Source organism: Physeter macrocephalus, chromosome 20 (assembly GCF_002837175.3).
Source record: "Physeter macrocephalus isolate SW-GA chromosome 20, ASM283717v5, whole genome shotgun sequence".
Lineage (NCBI taxonomy): Eukaryota > Metazoa > Chordata > Mammalia > Artiodactyla > Physeteridae > Physeter > Physeter macrocephalus.
The window spans coordinates 38,280,580-38,296,493 of NC_041233.1; the positions used below are offsets into that span (position 1 = coordinate 38,280,580).

A 15,914-nucleotide genomic window follows, 5' to 3' on the forward strand; every position below is an offset into this window, starting at 1 on the left:
TGGCCGCTGAGCCTGCGCGTCCGGAGCCTGTGCTCCGCAACGGGAGAGGCCACAACAGTGAGAGGCCTGAGAAACGGCAAAAACAAACAAACAAACAAAAACTCTATCGTTAAAATGTGCTTATCATCATCTGAGCCCTCAGTGAGTCCTCATCTTTTTCCTGATGGAGGGTCTTGCCTTGATGCTGATGGCTGCTAACTGATCAGGGTGGGGTGAAGGTTGGGGTGGCTGTTGGAATTTCTTAAAATCAGCCAGCAGTGAAGTTTGCCGTATTGATTGACTCTTTCTTCCATGAGCCATTTCTCTGTAGCATGCAGTGCAGTTTGATAAATTTCATGCACAGTAGAACTTCTTTCAAAGTTGGAGTCAGTCCTCTTAAACCTTGCCATTGCTTTATCAACTAAGTGTATGTAACATTTTAAATCCTTTGTAGTCATTTCAGCAGTCTTCAACAGCATCTTCATCAGGAGTAGATCGCATCTCAAGAAACCACTTTCTTTGCTCATCCGTAAAAGCAACTCATCCATTAAAGTTTTATCATGAGATTGCAGCAATTCAATCACATCTTCAGGCTCTACTTCTAATTCTTGTTCTTTTGCTGTTTCCACCACGTCTGCAGTTACTTCTTCCACTGAAGTCTTGAACCCTTTAAGAACTCATCCATGAGGGTTGGAATCAACTTCCAAACTTCACTTAATTTTGATATTTGGAACTCTTCCCATGAATCATGAATGTTCTTAGTGATATCTAGAATGATGAGATCCTTTCCAGAAGGTTTTCAGTTTTGCCCAGATGTATCAGAGGAATCACTATTTATGGCAGCTACAGCCTTCTGAGGTATATTTCTTAAATAATAAGACTTGAAAGTCAAAATTACTCCTTGATCCATGAGCTGCAGAATGGATGTGTTAATGGTCATGAAAACACCCATACAATAATGTCATTGTATATCTCACTCAGTGCTCTTGGGTAACCAAGTGCATTTTCAGTGAGCGGTAATATTTTGAAAGGAATCGTTTTTTCTGGGCATTGGGTCTCAACAGTGGGCTTAAAATATTTAGTAACATGTTGTGAAAAGATGTGCTGTCACCCAGGCTTTGTTGGTCCATTTATAGTGTGCAGGCAGAGCAGACTTAGCATAATTCTTAGGGACCCTAGGAATTTCGTAAATGACCGTTGGCTTCAACTTAAAGTCACCAGCTGCATTAGTCCCTAATAAGAGAGTGAGCCTGTCCTTCGAAGTTTTGAAACCAGGCATTGACTTCTCTCTAGCTGTGAAAGTCCTGGATGGCATCTTCTTCCAAAGTAACACAGTTTCATCTTCACTGAAAGTCTGTTGTTTAGTATAACAACCTCATTAATCATTTTACCTAGATCTTTGGGATAACTTGCTGCAGCTTCTACGTCAGCACTTGCTGCTTCCCCTTGCACTTTGATGTTATGGAGACACCTTCTTTCCTTAAACCTCATGAACCAGCCTCTGCTAGATTCAGACTTTTCTTCTACAGCTTCCTGATCTTTCTCAGCCTTTATCAAATTGAAGAGAGTTAGGGCCTTCCTCTGGATTAGGCTTTGGCTTTAGGAAATGTGACTGGTTTGATCTTGTATCTAGACCACTAAAACTTTCTCCATATCAGCAATAAGGCAGGATATTTCACTTTCTTATCATTCATGTGTTCACTGGAGCGGCATTTTTAATTTTCTTCAAGAACTTTTCCTTTGCATCCATAACTTGGCTCACTGTTTGGTGCAAGAGGCCTAGCTTTCAGCCAGTCTTGGCTTTCAACATGCCTTCCTCCTTAAGCTTAATCATTTCTAGCTTTTGATTTAAAGTGAGAGGACTCTTCGTTTCATTTAAACCATCCCTTCTCTTGAGGATTATTAACTGACCTAATTTCACTATTGTGTGTCTCAGGGAATAGGGAGGCTTGAAGAGAGGGAGAGAGACGGGAACAGCTGGTTTGTAGAGCAGTCAGAACATACACAACTTTTATTAAGTTTGCCATCTCACATGGCCATGGTTCATGGCATCTAAAACAATTAAAATAGTAACATCAGAGATTACCCTGATCACAGATCACCATAAAAATACAAGAATAGTGAAAAAGTTTGAACTATTTTAAGAATTACCAAAGTGTGACACAGAGACACAGAGGACACAGAGTGAGCAAATGCTGTTGGAAAAATGGCGCCGATAGGCTTGCTTAATGCAGGGTTGCCACAAACCTTTAATTCGTAAAAAATGCAATATCTGCTAAGTCCCACTAAAATGAAGAGCAATAAAATGAGGTATGCCTGTACGGGATCTCTGAGTGATGCCTGGCTATCTTATCAGGTCCAGATAAGCCTTTCTTGTTCAAATGAATTAAGAAAACACATTATTTATTACCCTCCTCCCCAAAGTATTATAATAAGGGCACAACATGACTAGTGAACAGTAGCATTTGGAAGGTGAAGCATAGACACACAGTAGTTACACTTCTGTAGCAGTTCTTTAATGTTTATGGACAGATATAAAGGAAGGTTCTCTTCCCTGGAAGGGAAGGATGTTTCTTGATTGGACTCTGATTTTGTTCCCTGGGAGAAACACATCCTTTTTTCTCCATGGTTCCAGGGACCATCCTTAGTGTTCTTCTTTTTCCATTATTTTGTTTGCCCACACCCTGTGTCCAGAATTGATGCTGGAAGCATGCTGTCCTGGGTATCATGCAGTTTGCCTGTTTGTAGAAGGTTGGACTCCCAGAGGTTGTTTTTAAGTCTTGAACAGACATTCTAAATCTGGGCCTATTGTTTTTCTGCCAGTACATTTCCTACAGAAACTTAGCAGACTCTTAATCCATTTGCTTCCAGTCAATTCAGAGTACCAATAACCAAATAAATTTTTGATTTTTGCTAGAAACAGCCAATAGTAACCAACCTACACTGTGAAGTTTCATTTTCCAGTTTTTCCCCATACAGTTTTAAAGTCATCATGTGTGTGATTTGCCTTCTGAGTTACAGCCATCAACAGGTTTTGTAACCATTTTTCTACTGCGTAGGGTGGATCATCATCTTTTCCTTCTCTGATATGAAATTCCTCATTGCCTACAGAGTGGTGACTAAGAAAAATGCAACTTGTTGAGGTTTTTGTTATGATAGCATCCCACTTCTGGTAGCGGTTTCTGTTGCAGAGGTGGCCAAGGAACCAGTTGTTTTATCTGTAGAATTTTCTCTCTATTTTTAGCCAGTATTTTACTACTACTCAAAACCTGAGACCTGAGCTCTTTGGCATCCTATATGCAAATTAGCTCATTTTGTATATTTATTATTTCACATACTTTTTATTGTGGCTTTCTCCACTTTGCTAAACTAATTAGTATTCCCATATTTTCTGTCTTTAAAAAACAGTTGAAATCTTTTTTGTCTGCTTGGGTGCCGTCTCTCCTCATTTGTGGCCTTGTGATTTATGTCTTTTTTTTTTTAATTCAATTTTTCATTTTGAGATAACTGTAGGTTCATATGCAGTTGTAAGAAATAATGTAGAGGGATCCCATTTAACCTTTATACAGTTTTCCCCAAAGCTAACAGATTGCAAAATTTTAGTACAATATCACAACTAGGATATTGACATCTTTATAGTTAAGATGCAGAATATGTGTCACCACAAGGATCCCTCATGTTCTTTTTTTAAAATAATTAATTAATTAATTAATTAATTTTGGACTGCTTTGGGTCTTGCTGCGCGCGGGCTTTCTCTAGTTGCGGCGAGTGGGAGCTACTCTTCGTGGCGGTGCACGGGCTTCTCGTTGCAGTGGCTTCTCTTGTTGCGGAGCAAGGGCTCTAGGCACGTGGGCTTCAGTAGTTGTGGCATGCGGGCTCAGTAGTTGTGGCTCGTGGGCTCCAGAGTGCAGGCTCGGTAGTTGTGGCGCACGGGCTTAGTTGCTCCGTGGCATGTGGGATCTTCCTCGGCCAGGGCTCAAACCCGTGTCCCCTGCATTTTGGCAGGCGGATTCTTAACCATTGTGCCACCAGGGAAGTCTCCCTCGTGTTGTTCTTTTATAACTACCCCCACTTCTCCCTGCTCCCACTGCCTTCTTAACCCCTGGCAACCACTAATCTGTTCTCCCATTTCTATAATTTTGTCTTTTCAAGGATATTATATAAATTGAATTATACATTATGTGATCTTTTTGGATTGGCTTTTCTTACTCAGCATAGTTCTCTGGAGAGTCATCATTGTTGTTTCATGTCCAAATAGTTCTTTTTTTATTCCTTTTTTATTGCTGAATAGTATTCTATGGTATGAATGTACCATAATTTGTTTAATCACTCACCTGCTGAAGGACATCTAGTTGAATAAAGCTATTACAAACATTTGTGTGCAGGTTTTCCTGTAACCGTATTACTTCATTTCTCTGGTTATAAAACTTCTGGAGTTGCTGGGCCATATGATATTCACATGGTATGTTTTAGGAAATTGCCCAAGTGTTTTCCAGAGTACCATTTTACATTCCTACCAATATGGAAAGGATGGTTCAATTTCTCCTTATCCTTGCCCACATTTTGGTGTTGGCACCATTTTTAATTTTAGTCATTCTAGTAGATATGTAGTGATAACTTCATTGTGATTTTAATTTGCATTTCCCTAATGGCTAGTAAGGTTGAACATATTTTCATGTGTTTATTTGCCACTTATATATTCTCTCAGCAAAAGTCTCTTCATGTCTTTTGCCCATTTACTAATTGGATTTTTGTTGTTGTTGACTTCTGAGAGTTCTTTATATATTTTAGATACTAGTCCTTTGTCAGATATGTGGTTTGCAAATATTTTCTCCCAGTCTGTGGCTGATCTTTTCACCCTTTGAAGAACAAAAGTTTTTTATATTTATGAAGTTCAATTTATAAATTTTTCCAACTGGGAATCAAGCCTTTGGTGTCAAGTTTAAGAACTCTGTCTAACTCTAAATCCTAAAGTTTTTTTAAAAATGCTTTTTCTCCCCTAAAAGCTTTTAGGTTATACATTTAAGTTTATGAACTATTTTGAGTTAATTTTTGTGTAAGGTGTTGAAACTTCATTTGAGGTTCATTTTTTTCCCCTTATTGCTCTGGCACCATTTGTTAAAAAGTACTCTTTCCTTCACTGAATTGCTTAATTAAAAATCATTTGGGCATATTTGTGTGGGTCTATTCATGGGTTCTCTGTTCTGTTCCACTGAATTATATGTCTGTCTCTCTGCCAGTATCACGCAGTCTTGATTGTAGCTCTATAATAAGTTTTGAAATCAGTAGACTGATTCCTCCCATTCTCTTCTCTTTCAAGAGTGTTTTAGCTTTTCTCTTTCCATATGCATTTAACAATAATCTTGTCTATGTCTACAAAAGTCTTTAAAAGATTTTGACAAGAATCTTGTTAAGCTTGTGTATTAATTAGGGAATAATAGACATTTTGACTTTGTTGACTCTTCCAGTCCATGAACACATGTATGCATCTTAATTTATTTATTAGTTTATTCTCTAACTTCTTTCATCAGCATTTTATAGTTTTCAGCATAAAAGATCTTTGTTACATTTACACCTAAGTATGCCGTATTTTTTCATGATTGTAAATGGTGTTGTATTTTTAATTTCCGTGTCCTTGTTTTCATTGTTAGTATTAGAAGTACGACTAATTTTTGTATGTTTAGCTTGTATACTACAACTTTACTGAATTCACTTATTCTGTGAGTATTTTTTGTAGATTCCTTGGGACTTTCTGTGTCATCTGAAAATAGGTACAGTTTTCTTTCTTTCTAAGCTGCATGCCTTTTATTTCTTTTCTTGCCTTACTGCATTGGTTAGAACTTCCAGCACTATGTTGTAAATAAGAGTTGCCTTTTTCCCCGTCTTAGGGGCAAAGCAGTTGTTTTCTTATCATTAAATATAATATTAGGTGTAGGGGTTTTTTTTGTAGGTGCTGTTTTTCAAGTTAAGGATATTCTTTTTTATTCCTATTTTTCTGAGAGTTTTTTTTCTTAAATCATGAATGGGTGTTGAATTCTGTCATACGCTTTTTCTTTGTTCATTGGAATCATATGATTTTATTCGTTAGTCTCAACATAGTAGATTACATTGATTACTTTCCTTTTTTAAAAAAAATTTTATTGGAGTATAGTTGATTTACAATGTTGTGTTACTTTCTGCTGTACAGCAAAGTGAATCGGTTATACATATACATATATCCATTCTTTTTTAGATTCTTTGTCCATATAGGTCATTACAGAGTACTGAGTAGAGTTCCCTGTGATATACAGTAGATCCTTATTAGTTATTTATTCTATATATTATAGTGTGTATATGTCAGTCCCAATCTCCCAATTTATCCTTCCCCCTGATTAATTTTCAAAAATTGAAAAAAATCTTATATCCTTGGAATAAGCCTCACTTGGTCATGGTTTATAATTCTTTTTATATTTGCTGAATTCTGTTTGCTAGTATTTTAAGGATTCTTTTTTCTGTTTAGAGAACTTCCTGTAGCCGTTTCACCCTTTGGGGGTACATCTGCTGGTGACACAGTCTCTTAGTTTACTTTTATCTCAAATGTCTTGATTTCCCCTTCCTTTTGTGTGTGTGTGTGTGTGTGTGTGTGTGTGTGTGTGTGTGTGTGGTACGCGGGCCTCTCACTGTTGTGGCCTCTCCCGCCGCAGAGCACAGGCTCCGGACGCGCAGGCCCAGCGGCCATGGCTCACGGGCCCATCCGCTCTGTGGCACGTGGGATCTTCCCAGACCGGGGCATGAACCCGTGTCCCCTGCATCGGCAGGTGGACTCTCAACCACTGCGCCACCAGGGAAGCCCTCTCCTTCCTTTTTGAAGGATTCTTTTTTTTGGATATAGGGTTCCGAGTTGACAGTTCTTTTCTTTCAGTTCTTGAAAGGTGTTGTGTCTTTCCTTCTGGCCTCCCTGATTTTGCATGAAATATTTGCTGCCATTTAAATGACGTTTCCCCTGTAGATAAGGTGTTATTTCTCTCACTGCTTTCAAGATATATATGTTTTTCTTTAGTTTTCAAAAGTTTGACTCTTCCATATCTTCCTGAGGATTTCTTTGAGTTTATCCTGTTTGAAGTTTGCTCAGAATCTTGAGTCTGTAAATATATCTTTTGCCAAATTTGGGAATCTTCAGCCATTATTTCAAGTACTTTTTCAGCCCAGCTCTCTCCGATGACATGAATGTTAAATCTTTAGTTATAGACCCACAGGTGCCTGAGGCTCTGTTCATTTTTCTTTTTCAGTTTATTTTTCTCTTTGACATTCAGATTGGGTAGTTTCTATTGGTCTGTCTTCTGGTTCACTGTTATTTTCTGTCCCCACCATTCCACTGAGCCCATCTCTTGGTTTTTGTGTTTTGGTAATTGTATTTTTCAGTTCTGAAATTTCCTTTTGGCTCTTCTTTATACCTTTGCCGAGAGTTTTTTTTTTTTTAACCAAGACACAGCAGTGGTGGGGATGAAAGTCCCAGCTACCTACTCAGCCTCCTTTGATACTGTCCTGATGGGGATGTTGGGATGCTTTGTTACATCTTGGTGAGAGAAGATGTCTAGTCTACCCTTGGTCTTTGCTGGCATGGGTAGGGGTGTGGCCACAGGTTTATTTTTCTGTGGTATTTGGCTGGAGTAGGGTGATTGTTGTCTACTTTTTTTTTTTTGTCTTTCTAGGCTGACCCTTTCCTACTCCTTTGGTTATTATAAAGAGCAGGCTTTTCTTGGGGCTTTTTTGTTTGTTTGGTTACACTTCTTGGTGTTTCTGGATTTGCCGATTCTTCAGCTCCAAGCTTGGGTTATATGAGGCAAAAAGAAAACCCAGGAAATTGAACATCATGTCAGTTCCTTGAATCCTGAGGTCCCTAGCTGGTCTGCCTCCTTCTTTCTGCCTTTCAGAGTCTTGTATTTTTTTTTTTTTACTTATAATGTGCAGAGTTTTTACTTGTCCTTAGTGGAAAAATAGGGAAAAGTACATTAACTTCCCAGAAGTGTAAGCTTCTTCTTTTTAAAAAATCCTTTTATTATCATTTTAATAGAGTCTTGGTGGAAGAGGAACTAACCCTAAGTATTCAGTCCACACCTTTATTGCTTCTTAATATTTTATTTCATTTGTATGAATTAGGCAGATTGAATATGTTATTTGCTCAGTGCTTGTATTGTTCATGGCACACAATCTTATGTGGAAGAGACTTTGGAAATAATTGAGAGCATGAAGCTTTGCTTGGCTAAAGTTTCTCAGAAAGCTCCAAGCCATAATGAGTTCCTTCTGTGTTGCTCCCAGAAAGATTAGTTTGGTTCTTGGTGAATTTCTTTAGGGTAGTTGATGTAGAAGATGATACTTTAATACTGTAACCTAATTTTTAAGTTTAAATGACCTTTTATTTTATGCCAGGAGGCTACATACTGTAAATCTTTAAATTTAACTTGATTTGTTAAAAATTAATTTAAATATGTTCTCAGGAAGGATATCTTTATATTAGATTATGTCAAAGCATTAAAAATTTAAAGAATCACTGAAAGTCTTAAGTTTGTTAATTCAGTTGTGATAGTGTTAGGAATGTTCTAGTGCTTACCCAGATTGCTTAGCAGTTAAGGATATGGCTCTGGAGCCAGCTTCAATGCTTACTGATGACCTTGAGCCTGGGTTTCTTCATCCATAAAGTGTGGATGATCACAGTTACACTACTTCATAAAGTGATTGTGATGATGTGAGTTGTTTTTAACTTATTAAAACTGAAAATATTTTTCTATTTTATCATAAAACTTTAAAAATGTCAATTCTATTAGTAACAGCATCTAATACAACTTGATATTAGACTTAAGAGATTAGACTTAAGAGTTAGGAAACCTGAGTTCCACTCCCAGCTTTCCTGGATAGCTGCTTGACTTTTGCCAAGCAGCCTTGCTTCATCCCTTTCTGCCTTATTTTACTCATTTATAAAAGTAGGGTTGAGTTTGAACTGGTTGATCTCTAAGATTCCTTCTATTTCTATCATTCTGGTTTTTTGTCTCACTGAATCATAATTGAGCTAGTTATAACACAGATCATGAGGAGAGCACATTTTACAACCAGGAGAAGAAAAAGGATTCGGGTGGGGAGGGCAGGATAATTTTACAGAAACTTTTAAGTGCTGATATATTGAGAATAATTAAGTTTGTTTCACGCAATTCTAATCGAGGGCAAAACTAATGCCTGTGGATGGAAGGGTGGTGCTCTTGTCTCAGCATAATGGACCCATGTTTAACAGTTACTCCTGTCCAACATCGAAATGGGCCACCTTAAGTGCTGGATGCTTCCTAACACTGAAAGGATGAAAGTCAAGGTCAGACTGGCAAATGATATATCAGAGTCAGGTCGAGGTTATTTAAATCTCAGCCAGGGATGGTGCTGGATGACTTCTCTAACTTTCTGGCCTCCCATGGGTAGAAATCATGACATGATGAAGTTGTTAAAATAATCAAGAAAAAACATATTGTAATGTGGCACAGAGGTCACTAACTTTAACTGAATTATAGTAATGACAATTCATATAATAAATTCCTTTTTATTTGCAATTGTTTTTTGGTTGAAGTGCAGACCGAGTACTTTTTGTTCTCCGTTTTGAAAATGTTGCTTCTCTTAACTCTTATGTAGTTTTTGATGATTCATGTGGGGAAAGGAGCACTATTACTTTCTTCTTTTTGAATGATCTTTGATTTTTTTTTTAACGTCTTCGTTGGAGTATAATTGCTTTACAATGTTGTGTTAGTTTCTGCTGTATAACAAAGTGAATCAGCTATACATATACATGTATCCCCACATCTCTTCCTCTTGTGTCTCCCTCCCACCCTCCCTATCCCGCCCCTCTAGGTGGTCTCATAGCACCGAGCTGATCTCCCTGTGCTATGCGGCTGCTTCCCACTAGCTAGCTATTTTACATTTGGTAGTGTATATATGTCCATGCCACTCTCTCACTTCATTCCCGCTTGCCCTTCCCCCTCTCTGTGTCCTCAAGTCCATTCTCTACGTCTAAGTCTTTATTCCTGTCCTGCCGCTAGGTTCTTCAGAACATTTTTTTTTTTTTTTTTTAGATTCCATATATATGTGTTAGCATACGGTATTTGAATGCTTGCCACTTTTCTTTTAAGCTAAGCTGGGAACTGTGAGTTTGGGTTCTTAGGTCCTTGAGATATGCAGCTAAATTTGTCATCAACTATGTGGGTGCATTGCCAACTTCTCTGGAGATGTTTACCAGTCTGGGCAATTTTGATAGTATTATCTTCTTACAGTTTCTGCTGTGAGGCAGTCTTTGAAGAAATATATGATATGTGGCAGAGCAAGCCCTTGGGGAGAAAAAGTATTCTTATTACTTTTATTAAATTATAATGTTCTTGTTCCCAGCTCCTGCGGTAGAATTTTGGTCCAAAGGAACAACTATCTCACCCTGCCTTAGCATCTGGTTGTGGAGGTTTTGTGTATATGTGTGTGTGTGTGTGTGTGTGTGTGTGTGTGTGTGTGTGTGTTTACATTTCCTAAAATACCTCAGGTCTCCTTTACGCACTCTGTGTCCTGATCCTCAGCGCTGCTGACATTTGGGTGTGGGTAGTTTGTCGTGGGGGCTGTCTGGTACATTTTAGAATGTTTAGCAGCTTTCTTGGCCTCTTCACACTAGATGCCCGTAGCCTCCCGACAGTTCTGGCAACGAGAAATACCTCTAAGACATTGCCAAAAGTCCCCTGGGGGGCAGAATCACCCCGGTTGAAAAACACTGACTTACGAATGCCTCTCAGCCAGCCAGCCCCCTGCTACAGTTGTGGCCATCCTACTCCCATCTGGTTTCTCCATGTTGCCAGCCTTGGTCACAGCCTCTTCCTCCTAGCTGTGCTCTGCTCAGGTAATAAGGTGGAAAGTTGCCAAGTGGAAGGTGGAAGCAGTGGGGAATAGGGCAGAGCTGGAGTCAGGTGTGGCCCTGGGTAGTGGCTGAGCACTGCAGCATGCAGATGGGTGTGTTTTTTTGGTGGCAGCTAATGATTAGACTTAAAAACAAATGTTCTTTGACATGAAACTGAGCTGACAATGACACCGGTGGTTCTAGCACACAGCACTAATCAGGTATGTGATGTCTTCATGTTGTCTGAAGCCTGCATTGGGAGTCTGGAGTTTCAAAAGAAAGCTCTTTTCTCCTCAATGTTTTTATTTGAAAGAAGCAAAGAAAAGAGCTGCATCTTGGTGAACTTCCTTATTCAATTTAGATTTCATTTTTGAGGTGACTTTAGTAGCTAGAGTCAATAATTTTTTTACATGTACAAAATGAGGTGGAAGAATTTGTAAATATGAAGCATCAAATGTTTAATGAGTGCATCTGGGGATGGTGCCACGACCTCAAGAAATGCTCAGAGTGCTGAGGGAGCGAGACAAGGTAATTGCAAATGATACCACCATGTAAGGAATGGTGGCTCTGTTTTGGGTGGGGGCAGGTGGTGAGGGGTGGGCAAGGAGAGATCTCATAGATAAACTCGAGACTGGAACAGGTGTTCACAGTCCTTGTTTTATTCATTTTCAAACAATCAATTTTCATTATTAGTACTTTTTTCTGGGCTTTACTGATTGTTTTCTATCTAATCAAGGTCATCCTGAATGCCCGTTTTTATAAGTTTTATTCTCTTAACATTTATTGCATGACATTTTCCATTTTTAGCAACTCTTAAGGACTGCATGTTGCATTTTATGGTTATATCCCAATTTATTTAACCATTTCCCTGTTGCTTAACATATAGCTTATTATAAAGAACTTTGCTGCTGTAAATATCCTTTAATGAGTAACTTTGGGCATATGTTTGAATCCACAGTTCAGATGATTTCTTTAGGACAGTGTCATGAACTGGGTGAAGTGGTGTGGATATTTTTAAGGCTCTTGGCTTATATTGCTGAACTGCATTGCTGAAAGTTCCTAATTAACATTCCCACTAGCAGGGTGTTGAGTGGCCATTTTAGGGCATTCTTTCCAATGTTGAGTGTTTTAAAAAAGAAAATAACTGACTTAACAGGTGGAAGACATCTCATTGTTATCTTCCTTTGCCTGTTTAAATTATTAATGAAGTGGATTTTTTGTTGTTATTGTTTTTCTTATTCCTTTAAAAGAACATTAGCCTCTTTTGTGAATTGGCTGTACATGTTGTTTTCCCATTAATCTTTTGGGGCGTTACTGCTTTTCTTCTGATTCCTTTATAAAATTTATTTATATGTTGAAGGAAGTGACCTTTTCTGTCGTGTTTGGCGAAACACCGTTCCAATTTTACGATTACGTCTTTTGCTTTATGTGTGACTTTTAATTTTGACATGATTTCAAATTTAGAGAAAGAGTGTAAGAGTACAGAGAGTTACCTTATATACTTTACTAAGATTCACCAATTGTTATAAATTTACCCCATTAGCTTTATCACTCTCTCTCTATGCATATATAAATGCATTTTTTTCTGATTCATTTGAGTCTAAGTTGTGTATATCCTAAGACCTGGGGCATTCTGTTATATGAGCATAGTAAAATTTAATAATTAATACAGTACTGTTATCTAACTCACAGTTCATATTGCATTTTCAACAGTTGTCCCTATAATGTCCTTTATTGCTCTTGTGTTTTCTCTGTCCAGTGTCCAATCCAAAATCATGCTGAATTTGGTTGTCATGTTTATTTAGTCTCTTTTGATTTGGAATAGTTCCTCAGCCTGTCTTTGTCATTATTGATATTGACATTTTTGAAGACTGTAGACCAGTTTTTTGGTTTTTTTTTTCCTAGAATGTCCCTCAATTTGCATTTGTCTGAAGTTTCCGCATGGTTAGAGTCAGGTTATACATTGTAGGCGGAATAACACAAAAGTGATTTTTATTGTTCTCAGTGCAAGACAGTTTGGAGCCACCTGACGTTAGTTTGTTCCAGTATTGGTGATAACTTTGGAAACTTGGAGAAGTTGATATTTGCCAGATTTCTCTACTGCCAAGATACAGATTTTCCCTTTGAAGTTAATACTATTAACACTATATAAATATCCTGTTCCTCATCGAACATTCACCCACACATTTTAGCATCCAGTGATGATTTTCCAACTCCATACTTCCTTCTGTATTTATTAGTTGGTGTTCTGCTGTAAAGAAGAGCTCCAGCCCCGTTTGTTTGTTTGTTTATTTATTTTGCGGTACGCGGGCCTCTCACTGCTGTGGCCTCTCCCGTTGCGGAGCACAGGCTCCAGATGCGCAGGTTCAGCGGCCATGGCCCACGGGCCCAGCCGCTCCGCGGCATGTGGGATCTTCCCGGACCAGGGCACGAACCCGTGTCCCCTGCATCGGCAGGCGGACTCTCAACCACTGCGCCACCAGGGAAGCCCTATTTATTTAATTATTTATTTGAATTATTCATAGATCTGTTCTTATTTAGTGGCCTATGATTCATTACTCTAATTATTTTGATAATTGTCCCAGACTTAGTCAGTGTGAACCCTTTCAAGCTGGCTTCTGTCTCCTTTTTATATATCTCCATAATTTTTTGAACATTTTTTTTGCTTTCTGGTGCAACAAGGTGCTCTGGGCTCATTTTATGTGCCTCAGCCCTCAAATCAGCTTTTCTCCAGGGAGCCTTGTTCCTGTTAGTGGGGAACAAGATCTGGGTGCATGTTGGGTACAACTAGCATGTCATTACTTCTACTCCTTTTCTGTGGACAGAGCTAGGATATGTTTTTTTTTGTGTGTGTAAGACACACATGCACATGCACAGATATATCTCCATTTTTTACTTATATATATTAAAAATTGTGATTTTGTAGTGATACTACCAATGTTAATCCAGCACCACGGGGAGACATTCTGGTGTCCCTCCTTATGTTGAATTTTGTCATGTGCTTTTGCATCTTGTTTATTTCCAGGAGTTTTATAGTTTTGGCTTTTAGGTTAAAATTAAGAGGTACAAACTTTCAATTGCGAAATAAATGATTCACAGGTATGAAATATACAGTGTGGGGAATATAATCAATAATTATATAATATCTTTGTGTGGTGACAGATGACAACTACACTTATCATGGTGATCATTTTGAAATGTATAGAAATATTGAATCACTGTGTTGGGTACCAGGAACCAACATAGGGTTGTAGGTCAGTTATACTTCAAAAACAAGCAAACTCATAGAAAAAGAGATGAGATTTGTTGTTATTGGAGGCGGGGGTGGGGGGAAATTGGATGAAGATAGTCAAAAGGTACAAACACTCATTTATAAGATAAATAAGTACTAGGGATGTTATGTACAACATGATAAATACAGTTAACACTCCTCTGTGTTATATATGAAAGTTGTTAAGAGAGTAAATCCTAAGAGTTCCCATCACACGGGAAATATATATTTTTCTATTTCTTTAATGTTGTTATCTGTGTGAGATGGTGGATGTTCACTAAACTTATTGTGGTCATCATTTCATGATGTATGTAAGTCAAATCGTTATGTTGTACTCCTTAAACTTTCACAGTGCTGTATGTCAATTATATCTCAATAAGACTGGAAGGAAAAAATAGATGTGTGTACTGAACTAAAACTTTTGAAGTTTACTATCTCATGAAAATTTGATGCTATGAAACTGGCTTGGAAAAATAACATTAAAAATAAAATTCAGAGCATGGAACTTTTTCTGTTTTGAAGTCAGAAGACTGTTCTTCAAAATAAATGCATCAAAAAATTTTAAAAAAGGTCTATGATCCATCTCAAATTATTTTTTGTTCACGATGTCAGATTAGGGGTTAAAGTTATCTTTTTTTCTACATGGATATCCAGTTGCTCCAGCACTATTTGTTGAAAAGGATTTCCATTCCTTATTGAATTGCTTTGGTGCCTCTTTTGAAAGTCGGTTGACCATGTAAGTGTGAGTTTATTCCTGGACTCTCTGTTCTGATATATTTGTCTGTCCTTAGGCCAGGACCATACTTTGATGATTACTGTGGCTTTATAATAAGTCTTGAAGTGTAAGTCCTTCAACTTATTCTTTTTGAAAATTGTTTTGACTGTTTTGGATCCTTCGCATTTTCCTATACGTTTTAGAATCAAATGGCCAATTTCTACAAAAACATCTGGTAGGAATATGAATGGAATTCTTATTTGGGCAGAATCAACATCTTTATAGTAGTGAATTTTCCAAATTACAAACAAGGTGTATGTCTCTGTGCAGTTAGATATTTAATTTATCTCAGCAGTGTTTTGTAGGTTTCAGTATATGAGACATGCATGTCTTTCTTTAAGATTATTCATAATTAATCTTCTCTTTGACATTAAGATAAATTTTTAAAATTTCATTTTCATTTTGTTGCTATTATGTAGAAATACATTTGGATTTTGTGAAATGACCTTGCATCCTGCAGCCTTACTAAATTGACTTAGATTAATCTGGCTAGACTAATTTAGATTTCCTAGAAATGTCTATGTTAGTAATTATGTACTCTGTGAAAAGAAACAGTTTTATACCTTCCTTTCCAATTTTTAGGCCTTATGTTTCTTTTCCTTGCCATATTACACTGGCTAGGACCTTCTGTCCAGTTGTTGAATACAAGTGGTAAGAGTGGGCATTCTTGTCTTGCTGCCAATCAAGTGGGGAAGTCCTCAGGATTTCACTATTAAGTGTGTTATTTGCTGTAGATTTATATGATTGAGGAAATTTCTCTGTTTGTAGTGTGCTGAGGGTTTTTATTTTTTAAACTCAGAATGGATGTTGATTTTTGGCACGTGCTTTTGTTGCATCTGTTATTATGTTACAAGACACTGACTTTGAGATGTTAATCCAACTTTATATTCCTGGGATAAACCCCACTTGGTCATGATATATTACTCTTTTTTTTTTTTTTTTTTTTTTTTTTGTGGTATGTGGGCCTCCCTCTGCCGTGGCCTCCCCCGTTGCGGAGCACA

At 37.8% G+C, this 15,914-nt stretch overlaps 1 protein-coding gene across 2 annotated transcripts in view; it reads left to right on the forward strand.

Annotated features, from left to right (window-relative positions):
• ZFAND4 (zinc finger AN1-type containing 4) overlaps positions 1-15,914 on the forward strand; it is a 201,238-nt gene that overhangs the window by 118,121 nt on the left and 67,203 nt on the right. The gene's annotated exons all lie outside the window — the stretch shown is intronic.